This window comes from Salmo trutta, unplaced genomic scaffold (genome assembly GCF_901001165.1).
Source record: "Salmo trutta unplaced genomic scaffold, fSalTru1.1, whole genome shotgun sequence".
In the NCBI taxonomy this organism is placed as follows: Eukaryota; Metazoa; Chordata; class Actinopteri; order Salmoniformes; family Salmonidae; genus Salmo; species Salmo trutta.
The window spans coordinates 791402-807102 of NW_021823195.1; the positions used below are offsets into that span (position 1 = coordinate 791402).

At 46.7% G+C, this 15701-nt stretch overlaps 1 protein-coding gene across 1 annotated transcript in view; it reads right to left on the reverse strand.

The window, feature by feature from the left end:
- LOC115189573 (ankyrin-3) overlaps positions 1–15701 on the reverse strand; it is a gene marked incomplete in the record, with an annotated part of 261846 nt that overhangs the window by 185320 nt on the left and 60825 nt on the right.

Below are 15701 nucleotides of genomic sequence, written 5' to 3' on the forward strand. Positions count from 1 at the left end.
AAATTCTGACAAATTACCCAAAGTGTTGCATATACCCTGACTGCGTGCAATGAACGCAAAATAACACAATTTCACCTGGTTAATATTGCCTCCTAACCTGGATTTATTTTAGCTAAATATGCAGGTTTAAAAATATATACTTCTGTGTATTGATTTTAAGAAAGGCATTGATGTTTATGGTTAGGTACAGTCGTGCAACGATTGTGCTTTTTTCGCAAATGCGCTTTTGTTAAATCATCCCCCGTTTGGCGAAGTCGGCTGTCTTTGTTAGGAAGAAATAGTCTTCACAGTTCACAACGAGCCAGGCGGCCCAAACTGCTGCATATACCCTGACTCTGTTTGCAAGAGAAGTGACACATTTTCCCTTTTTAAAAGAAATTAATGTTAGCAGGCAATATTAACTAAATATGCAGGTTTAAAAATATATACTTGTGTATTGATTTTAAGAAAGGCATTGATGTTTATGGTTGGAGCAACGTGTACCTAAGCGATTATATGCAACCCAGGACAGGCTAGATAAACTAGTAATATCATCAACCATGTGTAGTTAGCTAGTGATTATGATTGATTGATTGTTTTTTATAAGATACGTTTAATGCTAGCTAGCAACTTACCTTGGCTTCTTACTGCATTCGCGTAACTTCGTGGAGTGCAATGTAAAGCAGGTGGTTAGAGTGTTGGACAAGTTAACCGTAAGGTTGCAAGATTGAATCCCTGAGCTGACAAGGTAAAAATCTGTCTTTCTGCCACTGAACAAGGCAGTTAACCCACCGTTCCTAGGCCGTCATTGAAAATAAGAATGTGTTCTTAACTGACTTGCCTAGTTAAATAAATTATTAGAATAAAAAAAAATAAAGAAATCGGCCAAATCGGCGTCCAAAAATACAGATTTCCGATTGTTATGAAAACTTGAAATCGGCCCTAATTAATCGGCCATTCCGATTAATCGGCCGACCTCTAGTTCTGATGTTATTGCCACAGTATAATTTGACTCTGTAGATGTTCTATAATATCAGTATGCTGACAGAAGTAGTACCCTGTGTTATTGTGTTCGTGTCTGTGGTGTTAATGTTGTGTACCTAACTGTTATCCTGACTGTTATGTTGTTATCATGACTCTTCCCACCATCATACAGCATGGTGCAGCCATAGTGTCGTTGTGATGCACTAACCTCCCATTCTCTCCTCTCTTGACCTCTCGCTGGTGTTGCTCTCCCTAGATGATGGTGAATAGGACCACAGAGGTATATTCGGATCTCCTCTACACACTCAACACTCACAGCCCACCACCTCGCACCCTGCTGCTACCTGCTACCTGCTAACTGCTAACTGCTAACTGCTGCCTCATCTCTCCTCCCTGTTCCTGCATTGCTTCTTTTTGTTGTTTTATTTACTGTCTGTCTTGGTGCTTTCCAGAAGGGACTAGAAAGTAGCATGACCTCTGACCTCGATGTACTGACAACATGGACTGAGGGTCTCTACAGCTGAGGGGCTGGCTTCCTTTATCCAGTCTCATAAAACCCTTAAGAACTTGGTTAGCATGATGTTAGAGTTGGTTAACATGATGTTAGAGTTGGTTAGCAGGATGTTAGACTTGGTTAGCATGATGTTAGAGTTGGTTAACATGATGTTAGAGTTGGTTAACACTTGAACCGCCAATGGCCACTGACATTTGATTTTGTCAATAAAAGATATCGCCCCCCCCCCTCCAAAAAAAAGCAACATCAAATAAAATGTTATTGGTCACATACACGTGTTTAGCAGATGTTATTGGTCACGTACACGTGTTTAGCAGATGTTATTGGTCACGTACACGTGTTTAGAAGATGTTATTGGTCACGTGTTTATAAGATGTTATTGGTCACGTACACGTGTTTAGCAGATGTTATTGCAGGTGTAGCGTAATGCTTGTGTTTCTAGCTCCAACAGTGCAGTAATATCTAACAATACACACAATCTATAGTAAAGCAATGGAATTAAGAATATATACACATTTAGATGAGCAATGTCAGAGCTGCATAGACTAAGATATAGTAGAATAGTATAGAATACAGTATGTACATATGAGATGAGTAATACAACATATGTACACATTATTAAAGTGACTAGTGTTCCATTATTAAAGTGGCTAGTGATCTCAAGTCTATGTATATAAGGCAGCAGCCTCTAATGTGCAAGTGATGGCTATTTAACAGTCTGATGGCCTTGAGATAGAAGCTGTTTTGTTAGTTTTTTCCGGTCCCAGCTTTGATGCACCTGTACTGACCTCGCCTTCTGGATGATAACGTGGTGAACAGGCAGTGGCTCAGGTGGTTGTTGTCCTTGATGTTCTTTTTGGCCTTCCTGTGACATCGGGTGCTGTAGGTGTGTCCTGGAGGGCAGGTAGTTTGCCCCCGGTGATGCGTTGGGCAGACCGCACCACCCTCTGGAGAGCCCTTGCGGTTGCAGGCGGTGCAGTTGCCGTACCAGGCGGTGATACAGCCTGACAGGATGCTCTCAATTGTGCATCTGTAAAATTTTGTGAGGATTTTAGGTGCCAAGGCAAATTTTGTCAGCCTCCTGAAGTTGAAGAGGCGTTGCTGTGCCTTCTTCACCACACTGTCTGTGTGGATGGACCATTTCAGTTTGTCAGTGATGTGTATGCCGAGGAACTTAAAACTTTCCACCTTCTCCACTGCGGTCCCATCGATGTGGATAGGGGGTAGCTCCCTCTGCTGTTTCCTGAAGTCCACGATCAGCTGCTTTGTTTTGTGGATGTTTGGTGGGAGGTTGTTTTCCTGACACCACACTCCTCTCTGATGTTAGAGTTGGTTAGAGTTGGTTAGCATGATGTTAGAGTTGGTTAACATGACGTTAGAGTTGGTTAGCATGATGTTAGAGTTGGTTAACATGATGTTAGAGTTGGTTAGAGTTGGTTAGCATTATGTTAGTGTTGGTTAGCATGATGTTAGAGTTGGTTAGCATGATGTTAGAATGATGTTACAGTTGGTTAGCAGGATGTTAGAGCTGGTTAGCATGATGTTAGAGCTGGTTAGCATTATGTTAGAGTTGGTTAGAGTTGGTTAGCATGATGTTAGAGTTGGTTAGCATGATGTTAGAGTTGGTTAGAGTTGGTTAGCATGATGTTAGAGCTGGTTATCATCATGTTAGAGTTGGTTAACATGATGTTAGAGTTGGTTAACATGATGTTAGAGCTGGTTAGCATGATGTTAGAGTTGGTTAGAGCTGGTTAGCATGAAGTTAGAGTTGGTTAGAGTTGGTTAACATGATGTTAGAGCTGGTTAATATGATGTTAGAGTTTGTTAACATGATGTTAGAGCTGCTTAACATGATGTTAGAGTTGGTTAACATGATGTTAGAGCTGGTTAGCATGATGTTAGAGTTGGTTAGAATGATGTTAGAGTTGGTTAGCATGGTGTTAAAGTTGGTTAGAGTTGGTTAGCATGATGTTAGAGTTGGTTAGCATGATGTTAGAGTTGGTTAGAATGATGTTAGAGTTGGTTAGAATGATGTTAGAGTTGGTTAGAATGATGTTAGAGTTGGTTAGCATGATGTTAGAGCTGGTTAGCATGATGTTAGAGCTGGTTAGCATGATGTTAGAGCTGGTTAGAATGATGTTAGAGTTGGTTAGCATGATGTTAGAGTTGGTTAGAGTTGGTTAACATGATGTTAGAGCTGGGTAGCATGATGTTAGAGCTGGTTAGCATGATGTTAGAGCTGGTTAGCATGATGTTAGTGTTGGTTAGAGCTGGTTAACATGATGTTAGAGCTGGTTAGCATGATGTTAGAGTTGGTTAGAGTTGGTTAACATGATGTTAGAGCTGGGTAGCATGATGTTAGAGTTGGTTAGCATGATGTTAGAGCTGGTTAGCATGATGTTAGAGCTGGTTAGCATGATGTTAGAGTTGGTTAGCATGATGTTAGAGTTGGTTAGCATGATGTTAGAGTTGGTTAACATGACGTTAGAGTTGGTTAGCATGATGTTAGAGCTGGTTAACATAATGTTAGAGCTGGTTAGCATGATGTTAGAGCTGGTTAGCATGATGTTAGAGCTGGTTAGCATGATGTTAGAGTTGGTTAGCATGATGTTAGAGTTGGGAATGATGATACAGTAAGTTTGTCTCCTGGCCTCTGTGTCAGCACCACTGGCTGAGTTCTGTGATGAGGTACTGTAAGACACCGTTGGACTCCAGGAAAACTAGCGGTTGCCAAGGTGCCAGCAAATGTGGATCCAAATAAAGAATAAAGGAAGCTATCCCCCAGCAGCAGAGACCCAGTCCACCAGCTAGTCCCTCTCAGTGGGTGTCTCTGCCTAACCCAGACAGGATAACTCTAACCCAGACAGGATAACTCTAACCCAGACAGGAGAACTCTAACCCAGACAGGAGAACTCTAAACCAGACAGGAGAACTCTAACCCAGGCAGGATAACTTTAACCCAGGCAGGAGAACTCTAACCCAGGCAGGAGAACTCTAACCCAGACAGGATAACTCTAACCCAGACAGGAGAACTCTAACCCAGACAGGATAACTCTAACCCAGGCAGGAGAACTCTAACCCAGGCAGGAGAACTCTAACCCAGGCAGGAGAATTCTAACCCAGGCAGGATGACTCTAACCCAGACAGGAGAACTCTAACCCAGGCAGGAAAACTCTAACCCAGGCAGGAGAACTCTAACCCAGGCAGGAGAACTCTAACCCAGACAGGAGAACTCTAACCCAGGCAGGATAACTCTAACCCAGACAGGATAACTCTAACCCAGGCAGGAGAACTCTAACCCAGACAGGAGAACTTTAACCCAGGCAGGAGAACTCTAACCCAGACAGGAGAACTCTAACCCAGGCAGGAGAACTCTAACCCAGGCAGGAGAACTCTAACCCAGGCAGGAGAACTCTAACCCAGGCAGGATAACTTTAACCCAGGCAGGAGAACTCTAACCCAGGCAGGAGAACTCTAACCCAGACAGGATGACTTTAACCCAGGCAGGAGAACTCTTACCCAGGCAGGAGAACTCTAACCCAGGCAGGAGAACTCTAACCCAGGCAGGATAACTCTAACCCAGGCAGGAGAACTCTAACCCAGGCAGGAGAACTCTAACCCAGGCAGGAGAACTCTTACCCAGGCAGGAGAACTCTAACCCAGGCAGGAGAACTCTTACCCAGGCAGGAGAACTCTAACCCAGGCAGGAGAACTCTAACCCAGACACCCTGAGGCAGGCAGGAGAACTCTAACCCAGACAGGATAACTCTAACCCAGACAGGATAACTCTAACCCAGACAGGAGAACTCTAACCCAGACAGGAGAACTCTAACCCAGACACCGTGAGGCAGGCAGGTGTCGGTCAGCAGCCAGTGATGGCTGCAGCATCAACAGTCCTCTACTCTAAATGTGTCTATGCTGCTTTTTCTGTTCCCCAACAGCGAACGCAGCTAACAGACCTACTGTAGATCACAGTTCCACACAGCACTACTGTAGCTTATAGTCTAATACAGCATCTGCTTCAGACAACTTGGAAGTTAACAACTGATGAACTAAATAAAACTCTATGGAGGAACCATAGACCAGTGGTAGTTTCCACCATATTTCATATACCAGTCATTTACTTTAAAATCAGTGAAGGGAAGTGAACAAGCGCACACTTTGGGAAGACAGAGATAATTGGGCTGTAGGGAAGGGTCTGCAGCGTGTCTGATCAAAGAGCTGTCCCGTCTGGCTATGACGGTGTGAGGGGCTGCTCTGATTGGTTGTGTTGTGACTGAGTGCTGATGTCATGATGTGTCTGTTTTCTAGAGTGGCTTTACTCCGCTGCACATTGCTGCTCACTACGGCAACATCAACGTGGCAACGCTCCTCCTCAACCGCGGCGCAGCCGTGGACTTCAAGGCCAGGGTAAGACTCCTCTAGAACAAGGCCAGGGTAAGACTCCTCTAGAACAAGACCAGGGTAAGACTCCTCTACAACAAGACCAGGGTAAGACTCCTCTAGAACAAGACCGGGGTAAGACTCCTCTAAAACAAGACCAGGGTCAGACTCCTTTAGAACAAGACCAGGGTAAGACTCCTCTAAAACAAGGCCAGGGTAAGACTCCTCTAGAACAAGACCAGGCTAAGACTCCTCTAGAACAAGACCAGGCTAAGACTCCTCTAAAACAAGGCCAGGGTCAGACTCCTCTAAAACAAGGCCAGGGTAAGACTCCTCTAAAACAAGACCAGGGTAAGACTCCTCTAGAACAAGACCAGGGTAAGACTCCTCTAGAACAAGACCAGGGTAAGACTCCTCTAAAACAAGACCAGGGTAAGACTCCTCTAGAACAAGACCAGGGTAAGACTCCTCTAAAACAAGGCCAGGGTAAGACTCCTCTAAAACAAGGCCAGGGTAAGACTCCTCTAAAACAAGACCAGGGTAAGACTCCTCTAAAACAAGGCCAGGGTAAGACTCCTCTAAAACAAGGCCAGGGTAAGACTCCTCTAGAACAAGGCCAGGGTAAGACTCCTCTAGAACAAGATCAGGGTAAGACTCCTCTAGAACAAGGCCAGGGTAAGACTCCTCTAAAACAAGGCCAGGGTAAGACTCCTCTAGAACAAGATCAGGGTAAGACTCCTCTAAAACAAGACCAGGGTAAGAATCCTCTAGAACAAGACCAGGGTAAGACTCCTCTAAAACAAGGCCAGGGTAAGACTCCTCTAAAACAAACCCAGGGTCAGACTCCTCTAGAACAAGGCCAGGGTAAGACTCATCAGGCCTGTTTCCATCCAGCCCAGGTCAAGAATGTGCTTAGGGACCTGAATGTGCAGGGTCGTACCCAATAGCCCCTGCAGATGTCATTCTACAGCTGCTGGTGTCACTCACCCTGCCAAGGCCCTTCATATAGACACACCCTGCCAAGGCCCTTCACATAGACACACCCTGCCAAGGCTCTCCGTCGGTCAGACCCCTGCCAAGGCTCTCCGTCGGTCAGACCCTGCCAAGGCTCTCCGTCGGTCAGACCCCTGCCAAGGCTCTCCGTCGGTCAGACCCTGCCAAGGCTCTCCGTCGGTCAGACCCCTGCCAAGGCTCTCCGTCGGTCAGACCCCTCCCTGCACTATGAAATATGAGCCTATAGAAGTAGATGGATTCTGGCCGTTGTTTGCCAGGACATCCCATAATACTGTCCATCCAAGCATGTAGAAACCGTTTGTTTCCAGCTGCTGATGGTATGGAGGCGCTTTACACTAGGACAGGGTCATATGTTATCCTATATCCCTCCACCAGTGGTAATGTTATCCTATATCCCTCCACCAGTGCTAATGTGTTATCCTATATCCCTCCACCAGTGGTAATGTGTTATCCTATATCCCTGTAATGTGTTATCCTATATCCCTCCACCAGTGGTAATGTTATCCTATATCCCTCCACCAGTGGTAATGTGTTATTCTATATCCCTCCACCAGTGGTAATGTGTTATCATATATCCCTGTAATGTGTTATCCTATATCCCTCCACCAGTGGTAATGTTATCCTATATCCCTCCACCAGTGGTAATGTGTTATCCTATATCCCTCCACCAGTGGTAATGTGTTATCCTATATCCCTCCACCAGTGGTAATGTGTTATCCTATATCCCTCCACCAGTGGTAATGTGTTATCCTATATCCCTCCACCAGTGGTAATGTGTTATCCTATATCCCTCCACCAGTGGTAATGTGTTATCCTATATCCCTCCACCAGTGGTAATGTGTTATCCTATATCCCTCCACCAGTGGTAATGTTATCCTATATCCCTCCACCAGTGGTAATGTGTTATCCTATATCCCTCCACCAGTGGTAATGTGTTATCCTATATCCCTGTAATGTGTTATCCTATATCCCTCCACCAGTGGTAATGTGTTATCCTATATCCCTCCACCAATGGAGCACCTGACAGAGGCACTTCCAAGCAGTATTATCCAGGGAACACAGCCTGCTAATGGAATGGGCTAACAGCCAATCATGACACTCTTAATCAAAGCAAAACTTTACCAAGGAAAACAGTGAATATGTATCACAACGTTACCAAGGAAACAGTAGATATGTATCACAACGTTACCAAGGAAACAGTGGATATGTATCACAACGTTACCAAGGAAACAGTGGATATGTATCACAGCGTTACCAAGGAAACAGTGGATATGTATCACAACGTTACCAAGGAAACAGTGGATATGTATCATAACGTATCTCCCATGCAGTTACTCTGTTATTCTGCTGTAGCACATCATGCATTTACTCTGTCATAGCAGCTGATTAGAGCTGGTTTGAGCTTATATATGAGTACCTTTAGCTGTCACTAGAGGGAGGTGTTCTTCAGCCCAGTACCCCAGGACTACCTCAGACCTGACTGTCCTACAGACACAGTTCACTAACCCCAGGACTACCTCAGACCTGACTGTCCTGCAGACACAGTTCACTAACCCCAGGACTACCTCAGACCTGACTGTCCTGCAGACACAGTTCACTAACCCCAGTACCCCAGGACTACCTCAGACCTGACTGTCCTGCAGACACAGTTCACTAACCCCAGGACTACCTCAGATCTGACTGTCCTGCAGACACAGTTCACTAACTTCAGTACCCCAGGACTACCTCAGACCTGACTGTCCTGCAGACACAGTTCACTAACCCCAGTACCCCAGGACTACCTCAGACCTGACTGTCCTACAGACACAGTTCACTAACCCCAGGACCCCAGACCTGACTGTCCTGCAGACACAGTTCACTAACCCCAGTACCCCAGGACTACCTCAGACCTGACTGTCCTGCAGACACAGTTCACTAACCCCAGTACCCCAGGACTACCTCAGACCTGACTGTCCTACAGACACAGTGTCAGCTGACAGTGATACTGTACTTTAGGTCGTGTTAAGGGTATCTTCATAGGGTGAAGCTGTTTTACAATACGCCCAGAACATACCACGGATAACCTGCTGTTAGTGTCATTCAAAGTACTGTATGTGTAGAGGTGTTATCTTAATGTCCAATCTGATGGAAATAATGACTGTACTGTATTTATGGCTCGATGTTGTGTCTCCCCTCCTCAGAATGACATCACACCGCTGCACGTGGCTTCTAAGAGAGGGAATGGCAACATGGTCAAAGTTCTGCTGGAGAGGGGAGGCAAGATAGACGCCAGGACTAAGGTTAGATATACACTGTACTACATTATACAATGGGTGGGTCTAATCCTGAATGCTGATTGGTTAAAACGGCATTCCAGCCGGCGTCTATTCCACAAGTTACCACCGGCTAAATCTATGACGTTAAAATGTCTATTTACTCTGTTCCATCTGACTGCACAATCCACTGTCTCATCAGCCCAGCCAGGCAATTTATAACCTTTATCTCCACTATAAAAAGCATCTAGACATTATCTCACGTTTCTAACATTTAGTTTAACACCAGAGATTTGTATAAACCTTGTTGTCTGTCGCTCCGACATTTTCAACATTGTTTCTATATTCATATTGGATGTCCAGCTGTCCCGTAGTAATGAACGTGTCGGGATGAGAAAGACAGGCAGGCAGCGTTTCTCAGACAGTCCAAATCATGAATCAGCTGGTATAATGTTTATGGATATATACAAAGAAATGTAAATAAAAAAAAGGGTAAAAAAACAAAATGAAGTGCAGCTAGTTTGCAGTCTTTCCAGCTTCAGTTTGAAGTGATTGTGTTTAGCGGTGTTGTTGGCTAGCTCCTCTGAAGTGATTGTGTTTAGCTGTGTTGTTGGCTAGCTCCTCTGAAGTGATTGTGTTTAGCTGTGTTGTTGGCTAGCTCCTCTGAAGTGATTGTGTTTAGCGGTGTTGTTGGCTAGCTCCTCTGAAGTGATTGTGTTTAGCGGTGTTGTTGGCTAGCTCCTCTGAAGTGATTGTGTTTAGCTGTGTTGTTGGCTAGCTCCTCTGAAGTGATTGTGTTTAGCTGTGTTGTTGGCTAGCTCCTCTGAAGTGATTGTGTTTAGCTGTGTTGTTGGCTAGCTCCTCTGAACAATGAGTGAGCAAACAAGTCCTGAGGAGAGACCACATTTCCTCTGCCAGGCAAAATCTTACCTCATTAGATCATTGTTATGGATGTATCCAAATAAATGTCACTAGAAAACAACTTAAACAAATGAAAATGCAGCTACTTTGCTGTTATTCTGGCTGTACTTTTTGACGGGACTGTAATTTAGCCGTAGTTGGCTTGCTAGCAAGCAAGGGATAAGAACGTTGCTAGCCAGAATGGCAAAGGAACATTCATCACTTTAGAAGTGTCATTGTGTTTCCAAGCCACTAAATCCTCATCAGCGCCAATTGAGAATTCACTGAGTACAACGCTCAGTCGGACCTCATAGAACTTTCAGCGATGTAGTGACGCAACGTGAAACCCGTGAATACTTGACCTTGACCTCTATGTTTCTGTTTGGATGTATATTATGACATAAAGACCTGTATGGAAGCTGCTCTTCTCTAGTATTGTCTTCAGTCCCTGATATAACATGGTTGTTGTGACAATAGAAATAGCAATAGTACTGTAAATGATTAATGTTTATTGTCCTACAGGAGGACTGGTCCGTGGTCAGATTCATGTTTATTGTCCTACAGGAGGACTGGTCTGTGTTCCGATTCATGTTTATTGTCCTACAGGAGGACTGGTCCGTGTTCAGATTCATGTTTATTGTCCTACAGGAGGACTGGTCCGTGTTAAGATTCATGTTTATTGTCCTACAGGAGGACTGGTCCGTGATCAGATTCATGTTTATTGTCCTACAGGAGGACTGGTCTGTGTTCAGATTCATGTTTATTGTCCTACAGGAGGACAAGTCATGTTCAGATTCATGTTTATTGTCCTACAGGAGGACTGGTCTGTGTTCAGATGCATGTTTATTGTCCTAAAGGAGGACTGGTCTGTGTTCAGATTCATGTTTATTGTCCTACAGGAGGACTGGTCCGTGTTCAGATGCATGTTTATTGTCCTACAGGAGGACTGGTCCGTGTTCAGATGCATGTTTATTGTCCTACAGGAGGACTGGTCAGTGTTCAGATTCATGTTCATTGTCCTACAGGAGGACTGGTCCGTGGTCAGATTCATGTTTATTGTCCTACAGGAGGACTGGTTTGTGTTCAGATTCATGTTTACTGTCCTACAGGAGGACTGGTCTGTGTTCAGATTCATGTTTATTGTCCTACAGGAGGACTGGTCAGTGTTCAGATTCATGTTTATTGTCCTACAGGAGGACTGGTCTGTGGTCAGATTCATGTTTATTGTCCTAAAGGAGGACTGGTCTGTGTTCAGATTCATGTTTATTGTCCTACAGGACGACTGGTCCGTGTTCAGATGCATGTTTATTGTCCTACAGGAGGACTGGTCCGTGGTCAGATTCATGTTTATTGTCCTACAGGAGGACTGGTCAGTGTTCAGATTCATGTTTATTGTCCTACAGGAGGACTGGTCCGTGGTCAGATTCATGTTTATTGTCCTACAGGAGGACTGGTCCGTGGTCAGATTCATGTTTATTGTCCTACAGGATGACTGGTCCGTGGTCAGATTCATGTTTATTGTCCTACAGGAGGACTGGTCCATGGTCAGATTCATGTTTATTGTCCTACAGGAGGACTGGTCTGTGGTCAGATTCATGTTTATTGTCCTACAGGAGGACTGGTCCGTGGTCAGATTCATGTTTATTGTCCTACAGGATGACTGGTCCGTGGTCAGATTCATGTTTATTGTCCTACAGGAGGACTGGTCCATGGTCAGATTCATGTTTATTGTCCTACAGGAGGACTGGTCTGTGGTCAGATTCATGTTTATTGTCCTACAGGAAGTAAATCTAGCTCACACACAACATACACAAAACATCTAGAAAAGCCACCAGGGAAGAACCAATAGTCAGAGATACAGTAAGTAACCTGTCTAATGCCCTACTTCCCCTTAACCTCTGACCCCAGGACGGTCTGACCCCTCTCCACTGTGGCGCCAGGAGCGGACATGAACAAGTGCTGGAGATGCTTCTAGACAGAGGAGCTCCCATTCTGTCCAAAACTAAGGTACAGTAACTATGGCAATGTCTTTCTTTCTCTGTCCCTGTCCCCCCTCTAAACTGTCTGTCTGTCCCCCTCCAGAACGGTCTGTCTCCCCTCCACATGGCCACCCAGGGGGACCATCTGAACTGTGTTCAGCTCCTGCTACACCACGAGGTTCCTGTTGATGATGTCACCAACGACTACCTGACGGCCCTGCATGTCGCCGCCCACTGCGGACACTACAAGGTCGCCAAGGTCATTGTGGACAAGAAGGCCAATCCCAACGCTAAAGCACTGGTAAGCATCAGTCACACTGTGTATTAAAAATCCCTATTAGCTGTTAGCTTAGCCTAAGCGTAGCATTATTTTAGCAATGACTTAGCATTAGCTTTAGCGGTAGCTAGTCTTCCTGGGATCCACACTAAATTGGAAACACAGAACAGTGACATGGGAACAGTAACACACTGACAGTGAAACACAGAACTCTGTTGTTCCCTGGTTCCTGTTAGTAAACCACTTCCAATAGAATCAGTGTGAAATACACATTCACTTCCTGTTGTGTCATTCTGCCTCATCCAGTCCACAGCCTCTGAGGCTGCCTGTTGGCAGCAAGGTTAGGGCTAGGGTTTATGGCATCAGGCAGCCACTAGCATACTGGCATGGATTTAACGCTGTGTTACTGAAACTCCACCTTTATCTGGTTAGTATCTGGTTAGGACATCTATAGAGCTGGTTAGCTGGGGGTTAACCAGGCTGGATGCTGCCAGGACGTCTATAGAGCTGGTTAGCTGGGGGTTAACCAGGCTGGATGCTGCCAGGACGTCTATAGAGCTGGTTAGCTGGGGGTTAACCAGGCTGGATGCTGCCAGGACGTCTATAGAGCTGGTTAGCTGGGGGTTAACCAGGCTGGATGCTGCCAGGACGTCTATAGAGCTGGTTAGCTGGGGGTTAACCAGGCTGGATGCTGCCAGGACGTCTATAGAGCTGGTTAGCTGGGGGTTAACCAGGCTGGATGCTGCCAGGACGTCTATAGAGCTGGTAAGCTGGGGGTTAACCAGGCTGGATGCTGCCAGGATGTCTATAGAGCTGGTTAGCTGGGGGTTAACCAGGCTGGATGCTGCCAGGACATCTATAGAGCTGGTTAGCTGGGGGTTAACCAGGCTGGATGCTGCCAAGACATCTATAGAGCTGGTTAGCTGGGGGTTAACCAGGCTGGATGCTGCCAGGACATCTATAGAGCTGGTTAGCTGGGGGTTAACCAGGCTGGATGCTGCCAGGACATCTATAGAGCTGGTTAGCTGGGGGTTAACCAGGCTGGATGCTGCCAGGACATCTATAGAGCTGGTTAGCTGTGTGTTAACAAGGCTGGATGCAGCCAGGACATCTATAGAGCTGGTTAGCTGGGGGTTAACCAGGCTGGATGCTGCCAGGACATCTATAGAGCTGGTTAGCTGGGGGTTAACCAGGCTGGATGTTGCCAGGACGTCTATAGAGCTGATTAGCTGTGTGTTAACCAGGCTGGATGCTGCCAGGACGTCTATAGAGCTGGTTAGCTGGGGGTTAACCAGGCTGGATGCTGCCAGGACGTCTATAGAGCTGGTTAGCTGGGGGTTAACCAGGCTGGATGCTGCCAGGACGTCTATAGAGCTGGTTAGCTGGGGGTTAACCAGGCTGGATGCTGGCAGGACATCTATAGAGCTGGTTAGCTGGGGGTTAACCAGGCTGGATGCTGCCAGGACATCTATAGAGCTGATTAGCTGGGGGTTAACCAGGCTGGATGCTGCCAGGACATCTATAGAGCTGGTTAGCTGGGGGTTAACCAGGCTGGATGCTGGCAGGACATCTATAGAGCTGGTTAGCTGGGGGTTAACCAGGCTGGATGCTGCCAGGACATCTATAGAGCTGGTTAGCTGTGGGTTAACCAGGCTGGATTCTGCCAGGACATCTATAGAGCTGGTTAGCTGGGGGTTAACCAGGCTGGATGCTGTTCTGTTGTGTGTTTTTCTATTAGAATGGTTTCACTCCGCTCCACATCGCCTGCAAGAAGAACAGAGTCAAAGTGATGGAACTACTGCTGAAACACGGAGCATCCATACAGGCAGTGACCGAGGTAGGAGATGAAACACGGAGCGTCCATTCAGGCAGTGGTCGAGGTAGGATATGAAACACGGAGCGTCCATACAGGCAGTGACCGAGGTAGAAACTGAAACACGGAGCGTCCATACAGGCAGTGACCGAGGTAGGAACTGAAACACGGAGCGTCCATACAGGCAGTGGCCGAGGTAGGAACTGAAACACGGAGCGTCCATACAGGCAGTGGCCGAGGTAGGACCTGAAACACAGAGCGTCCATACAGGCAGTGACCGAGGTAGGAACTGAAACACGGAGCGTCCATACAGGCAGTGGCCGAGGTAGGAACTGAAACACGGAGCGTCCATACAGGCAGTGGCCGAGGTAGGAGCTGAAACACGGAGCGTCCATACAGGCAGTGGCCGAGGTAGGATCTGAAACACGGAGCGTCCGTACAGGCAGTGGCCGAGGTAGGACATGAAACACAGAGCGTCCATACAGGCAGTGACCGAGGTATGAACTGAAACACGGAGCGTCCATACAGGCAGTGGCCGAGGTAGGATCTGAAACACGGAGCGTCCATAAAGGCAGTGACCGAGGCAGGATTTGAAACATGGAGCGTCCATACAGGCAGTGGCCGAGGTAGGATCTGAAACACGGAGCGTCCATTCAGGCAGTGACCGAGGTAGGATTTGAAACACGGAGCGTCCATACAGGCAGTAGCCGAGGTAGGATTTGAAACACGGAGCGTCCATACAGGCAGTGGCCGAGGTAGGACCTGAAACATGGAGCATCCATACAGGCAGTGACCGAGGTAGGAACTGAAACACGGAGCGTCCATACAGGCAGTGACCGAGGTAGGATTTGAAACACGGAGTTCCCATACAGGCAGTGGCCGAGGTAGGACTGAAACACGGAGCGTCCATACAGGCAGTGGCCGAGGTAGGAACTGAAACACGGAGCGTCCATACAGGCAGTGGCCGAGGTAGGAACTGAAACACGGAGCGTCCATACAGGCAGTGACCGAGGTAGGAACTGAAACACGGAGCGTCCATACAGGCAGTGGCCGAGGTAGGAGAGAAACACGGAGCGTCCATACAGGCAGTGACCGAGGTAGGATCTGAAACACGGAGTGTCCATACAGGCAGTGACCGAGGTACGACTCTTGTTCCTAGAATAACTCTGTGTCTTTGTTCCAGTCGGGTCTCTTGTTCCTAGAATAACTCTGTGTCTTTGTTCCAGTCGGGTCTCTTGTTCCTAGAATAACTCTGTGTCTTTGTTCCAGTCGGGTCGCTTGTTCCTAGAATAACTCTGTGTCTTTGTTCCAGTCGGGTCTCTTGTTCCTAGAATAACTCTTTGTCTCTGTTCCAGTCGGGTCTCACTCCGATCCATGTGGCGGCTTTCATGGGACACGATAACATCGTCACTCAGCTGACGAATCACGGAGCTTCGCCAAACACAACTAATGTGGTGAGTCACAGAATACACTCTCTCTCCTCTCTCCTCTCGTCTCTCCTCCTCACCTCTCTCTCCTCTCTCTCTCCTCTCTCTCTCTCTCTCCTTCTCTCCCTCTCTCCCTCTTCGTCTCCTCCTCTTCTTATATCTTCTCTCTCTCCTCTCCT